The 6,681-nt window shown below is 41.1% G+C and overlaps 1 protein-coding gene across 2 annotated transcripts in view; it reads left to right on the forward strand.

Annotated features, from left to right (window-relative positions):
• The window catches only part of SEC23IP (SEC23 interacting protein), a 40,950-nt gene extending 34,693 nt beyond the window's left edge, over positions 1-6,257 (forward strand). For both annotated transcript variants that reach the window (XM_070431993.1, XM_070431992.1), the window contains exon 19: positions 5,710-6,257. The gene's annotated coding sequence lies outside the window, so the exon portion shown is untranslated. The remainder of the gene's footprint in view (positions 1-5,709) is intronic.
• Positions 6,258-6,681: the final 424 nt, after the last annotated feature.

Here is a 6,681-nt window from a genome sequence, read left to right on the forward strand (position 1 = left end):
CGGTGGTTGGCCAGCCGGCCCTGCCCCCTGGTAGAACTCCCAGGTGAACTCCAGTCCAACTCCTGGTCGAGAGGACAATTTGCATATTAGCCTTTTATTATATAGGATAGTGCTCTGTACCTTGAGGTTTTCCATCAGCCATATTGCTTGCACAGCTTTCCACATTAGCTTGTGTACATCTTTTTCATTCTCTTTACTAGTTACATGGTAGTCCATTGGATGGCTCTATCTCATCCTATTTAGCCAGTTACCTGTTAGTAGACATTTAAATCATTTTCTAATATATATTAGTATTAAGAAGTCTTAGTCAATAGAGTAGGAAAGAGATCTAAAAAGCCATTCTATAATCAGACTCTTGATAGTTTTAGCAGTTCTTTCCATTTCTGATAGTATAATGATAAAATAAACTAATTGTAATGTCAAGGTTATCACAGTCCAGATTTTCAATTATGAAATAGTCTTTCAGGTGCTCAACAAATATTTATTTAGTACCTACTATGTGCCAGGCACCAGTTTTCATGCTGGGGATAAGTGGTAAACAAGACTGCATTTTCATCTTTAAGAAATTACAGCAGGTCTTTCATTACAACATTGATGAGATGCCGTAGGAACTTTACTCTGGTTTACATTTAACAAGCTTGTGATAAAAATAGGTTTTGTTATATGTTGCTTTGACACTTCCAAGAACCTATCCATGAAGGTTAAATGAGGACTTACTGTATCTTCCACTGGGAGGAGGTTGACAATAACCCTATATTCTAACCCATAAGTGCATTTCAGACATTGACAGCTTCTGTGGAAAAGATAAAATAAGAAGATGTGGAGAGTGACCAGGTTACTTCTGGGGAAGGCTTTGCTGACCCGATGACATTTGAGTTGAAAATCGAATGATGAGAAGGAGGTGGACACATGAAGATAAGGGAAGACACTTGAAGCAGAAAGAAAGGCAGCTGCAAAGGTCACGAGATGGGAACAGACATGTCACGTTTGAGGGACAGAAAGCGGCCAGACTAGCCAGAGGGTGAGAAGTTAAGGGGAGAGTGGAGGCAGGTGCGTCAGAGAAGTCGTGGGCCTAACGATGAGGGACCTGTAAGGACTTGCTTTCACTCTAAGTGTGATGAGTCATTGAGGGACATGATTTGGTTTATCCTTTAGAGAGATGCTGTGGGTACTGGTTGAAGGGTAGGCTGTTGAGCAAAGGAAGGGAGACTCTGACTAGGAGTCTAGTGGTGGGGATGGTCAAAGATGATTGAACTCCAGTCTGGTTTGGAGGTGAGTTGTTTAGGACTTGCTGACGAATTCATTGTGGAGTATGAGGGAAGGAGGAGCTAAGGATGACTTTTCGGGATTTTGATGTGATCAACTGGGTGATGGTGCTACTTTTCCTGGGGGAGCTTATGGAGTGAGTAGGCTTTTGGGGTGTGTGTGGGGGATGAGAAATCAGTAGTTCTGCTTTATCAAGTCAGTAGTTGGTCTGAAGCACAGAGCTAAAAAAGAATAACTTTAGAATCCTCAGAATATACTTGCGTTTTAAAGCCACAGACTGGGTGAGATCACCCCGAAAGAATAGAGAAGAGTGTAGGCAGAGAAGAGAAGGGGAGTCTGTGGAGAAGGAGGAGCCAATGAAGTGACAGAAAATCCAGGGGTTTGTGATCTCGGGGCCGCTGAGAGGAGATTGCTTCCAAGAGGGAGTGGTTGGGAGGCCAGGGGATTGTCAAGGGCGGGGGGGGGGGGGGGGGGGGGGCGGGGGGAGGACACATGTAATACCCTTTGTAATACTTTAAGCAATAAAAAAATAAAAAATAAATAAAAAGAGGGAGTGGTTGGTCATGTCAGATGCTGTTGAGAGGTCAAGGAAGAGGAGGGCCAGGAATTTGCCGCTGCCTTGAGGAGGGCTTGGACGTCCATCCTCGTGTCATGGCAGAAGGAGGTGGATTGTGGAGAGGTGAAAGGTCAGGGAGGACAGAGCTGTGCTGTGAAGGGTGACAGAAGTACGATGGGGAAGTTTTATGATGTTAAGGTGTGTTTGTTTACTAGTCGTAGTGATTGGGTGTTGAGGATGAGGTTGATAATGCAAGGGCAAGCAGGGATGGAGAAAGTACTTGAAAAGGCATGGGGGGTGGGGCCAGGGCAACCTGCAGGGTTTAACCTTAGAAAAGGAGCAGGGTTACATCTTTATGTGGTGACGGTGGAAGCCAGTCCACGGGCACAGATAGGGATGGGGAAGTGACATTGGTGGTGGGAAGAGGAGGTTCCCTGGTTACTTGAGCTTCATTTTGGAAGGGTGGGAGAGGAAGGTCATCAGTCCAGGGCTTATGGGAGACCTGGGGAGAGAAGAGCAGAAAGATACTCATTTCAGAGTGTGGGGAAAAGGAATTTACTAGCAAAGTGTGGTACGATTGTATTGCAGGCGTGAATTGAATGCTCATTTGATATTTTGGTCAAAAATTTGAAGTGAGTACAGTGAACACCATTGCCTGACTTTTTTCTGACCACCACTTGGGTAAGCAGATGTTTGGTTTTACTAGGATTAGAGTTTTGCTGGGTAAGTACTACAGGAAGAGAAAGACGGGGAGCTGAAGGAGGTGATGGAAAATGAAAAAAGTGAGAGGCCAGTGTCAGGAAGAAATCACAGAATCAGAGGAGAGAGGAGTATCCTAGGTTCAAAGTGGGGATCGCCAAGACAGGGTGGTGCATCACCAGACCATAGGATCCAGTGTGGGTGCTGTTACACTCTGCTAAGCAAATGCTGTGTACTTAGAAGCAGTTTAAAAAAGTACTAAATAATAGTACCTCATAAAGAAACCTTCGAAAATACAGAAAAAAAATAAGCAGCAGCAGAAATCACCTATAATCTTGCCAGTTACAAATGTTAGAAGTTAATCCTCCTAAGCTTTCCTGAGTCTCATGTATTTCATATTATTTGTTATTTTGTTGCCTGTTTTTATTCCCACTTAAAAATATATTGTGTCATTTTCCCACATCAGCCTACGATGTGTATGTGCGAGTGTATTTATAATTTTTATTGGTTTTTCTGAATGGGTTATGCTTAGAGTAGGTTCAGCTTTTATTTACTTATTTTTAATTATTATTTTTTTTAATCCTGACCCAAGGATATTTTTCCACTGACTTTTAGAGAGAGTGGAAGGGAGGGAGGGAGGAGGGGGAAAGAGAGAGAGAAACTTCGATGGGAGAGAGAGAGAGAGATGGATGAATTGGTTGCCTCCTGCAGGTGCCATGACCTGGGCCAGGGATCGAGCCTGCCCTTAACCTGGAATCGAACCTGCGGCCCTTCGGTCCACGGACTGACACTCTAACCACTGAAAAGAACCAGCTGGGGCAAGTTCAGCTTTTAAGTGACAGAAGTGAAGTATTTCCCTCCCTGTCTCTTCCCCAGTTCCCTTCCCAGAATCTGTGTCCTAAGTATGTGTTACATGTGATTTCTTTTCCTTTTTAAAAGACATATGACAGGTACATAGATAAACTGTTATTACGTTTGTATCTTTTTTTTATTTTTTTTTATTTTTCGCTTAAAGTATTACAAAGGGTATTACATAAGTGTCCTTTTTTTTCCCCCCCGCCCTTGACAAACCCCTACCCTCCCTTACCCCCCAGTGTCTTATGTCCATTAGTTATGCTTATATGCATGCATACAAGTCCTTCGGTTGATCTCTTACTCCCCTCCCTCCTGCCCTCGTTTGTATCTTTGATATGTTTTCATATCCATCCATCCACTTGCCATCCATTAATCCTGGATTTGATGAATGCTCTATCAAGTGCCCAGTGCTGTTGTAGGCACTGGGGCTCGCAGCAGTGGACCACACAGAGTCTATGCCCGCTGCGGGGATAGACAGCGAACACACAGTGGGAGTGTGTCAGATGGGCTGGACTAGAGCAGTAGGATGAAGGCAAGAGGCAGTGCCTTTGTGTTTGTGTGTAAGATGGCAAGGGAGACTCTAAATGATAAAGTGTCATTTAAGCAACTGCCAGGTGGATATCGGTGGGAATAAGGTATTTCAGGCAGAGAAGGAATGTATCAGAAATTAAGAGTCGCCTCAGCCCTGACCGGTTTGGCTCAGTGGATAGAGCGTCAGCCTGTGGACTCAAGGGTCCCAGGTTCGATTCCGGTCAAGGGCATGTCCCTTAGTTGCGGGCACATCCCCCATGAGGAGTGTGCAGGAGGCAGCTGATCGATGTTTCTCTCTCATCGATGTTTCTAACTCTTTATCCCTCTCCCTTCCTCTCTGTAAAAAATCAATAAAATATATTTTTTTAAAAAAGAGTCGCCTCATTCTTTTTCATGATAGTATAGTACTCCATCAACTTGCACCATGATTTGTATAACATGTTCCTTGCTGATAGGTATTTATTATCCTAATCTTTACTAGTATAAATAGTGCTTCAGTGGTACATAATATTTAAGAGCTGCATTGTATTCCATTTTATAGTTTTCTTTATTAAAATGCATTGTTGGGTGTTTAGGTGATTTTTCTGTTTTCACTATTATAAATAATTCTGACATGTAGTTGTACATCCTTTTTGCACATTTCTGACTGTTTGCTTGAGATAAATTCCATAGAAACAGCATTGTTAGATCTAAGTATGTTGCACATTTTAAAAGGTTTTGGATCTATAATTATTGCTAAATTACATTTCAGAAAGGTTGCCTTAATTTTCATATCTACCACCAATACATGTGCTGGTTTTCCTGCACCCTTGCTAACACTGGGTAGAATTGTTTTTAAAAATTTTGCCAATTTGCCCTAACCGGCGTGGCTCAGTGGATAGAGCAGTGATGGCGAACCTTTTGAGCTCGGCGTGTCAGCATTTTGAAAAACCCTAACTTAACTCTGGTGCCGTGTCACATATAGAAATTTTTTTATATTTGCAACCATAGTAAAACAAAGATTTATATTTTTGATACTTATTTTATATATTTAAATGCCATTTAACAAAGAAAAATCAACCAAAACAATGAGTTCACGTGTCACCTCTGACACGACGCGTGTCATAGGTTCGCCATCACTGGGATAGAGCGTCGGCCTGCAGACTGAAGGGTCCCAGGTTTGATTCCGGTCAAAGGCATGTACCTTAGTTGCAGGCACATCCCCAGTAGGGGGTGTGCAGGAGGCAGCTGATCAGTGTTTCTCTCTCATTGATGTTTTTAACTCTCTATCCTTCTCCCCTCCTCTCTGTAAAAAATCAATAAAAAATATTTTTAAAAATGTTTTTTGCCAATTTGATAGTCAGAAATTGTTATGTTATTGCTTTACCTTACATTTTTATTACTAGTGAAATTGAAATTTTTTGTATTTATTTGGCTGCTTGTATTTATTCTTTTGTTAATTGCCTATTCTTGACCTTTATTTGTTGTTCTGGAGGTGCGGGGTAGGGTATTTTTATTTCTTATTGATTAATAATTATGATATTTAACAGTAATAACCTTTTGCCATTGCACATTTGTAATTTATTTTTGCTTATGCTTTGGGTATTTTGGGGGGTTGTGGATGGAGAGTATGGTTTTAAAATACGTAGGCCAATCTTTTAAGATTCATATATATATATATATATATATATATATATATATATATATATATAATTTTATATGCCCAACATTTGTTTTCTAGGCTTTCTGCATCTCTTCTATTGACTTATTTATCTGTTTACCATATTTCACTGACTTCAAATTTTATATTTTTCACATTTCAGCGTCTTTAAATTTGGAATGCATCTTACAAACAGCTGTTGCCTGGAGGGAAGTTGAGTTCTTCTGGACGTGGTTTGCATGTTTTGGCCGATCATTGGGGACACTACCACCCTGCGCCTTCTGAAGCGAATTTCTCTAAGAGTTTCTTGGGCTGCGCTGGGACTGTGAATTCAGACACAACATTTGCAGGCAGGACAGGGTGGGTGGACTAGTTCAGCCACCAAGGTATCCCCTCCCTCCCTCCCCATTGTCAAGGAGGAGGTGTGCAGACTTCTCTGCCATCCCTTCTGCGGGAATAGTTATTTTTTCACCCTTCCCTGAGGCTGTAGCCATTTGGCGTACTCACTTTTTGTGCAGGTCTCTGTCTCCTTTTAAGTTCGTATCCTGGGCATCTTTTATTTGCATGGTGCATAAAATAATGATGTATTAGATTCATTGAAATATGGTGTTTTATTATAACTTTATAGTTTTTACTGTCTGGCAGTGCAAGTTATTAGTATGCCATAGTCTTGGCAATGATTCCAAATAAATTTTGAAATTATTTAAGTTCCCCATTAGTCTCTCTTCACTAAACGAACCAAACTCAAACAATATAGCCCTAGGATTTTAATATCACCTAATATGAAAAAGTAAGACCCTTTCATTTCACACTTAATTTGTTCATTGTTCATTGTTTTATTTCTTCTTCTACTTGGTTGTAAAATTGAGGCAAGAGCTTAAGTTCCTAATACTGAACTAATACTATGAAGTAATTAATTTAAAGTATTAACAATTCAACATACATGGTTCATTCAAGGAGAGATCAATTTTGCTGAATTCTTTTATGTTTACCTCATTTTTTCCTTTCTAGAATTATTCTTAAGCCCCAGATTAACCTGTCAGAAACTTCCTTTTACTCTCTATCCTCACCATGATGTGAAGGTCACCTGCTCTGACCCTCACAGAATGTCCCTGGCTGACTCCTGTCCCTCCCT

Source organism: Myotis yumanensis, unplaced genomic scaffold, assembly GCF_028538775.1.
Source record: "Myotis yumanensis isolate MYYU_CA2020_CCGP unplaced genomic scaffold, mMyoYum1.0.hap1 SCAF_13, whole genome shotgun sequence".
Taxonomy (NCBI): Eukaryota; Metazoa; Chordata; class Mammalia; order Chiroptera; family Vespertilionidae; genus Myotis; species Myotis yumanensis.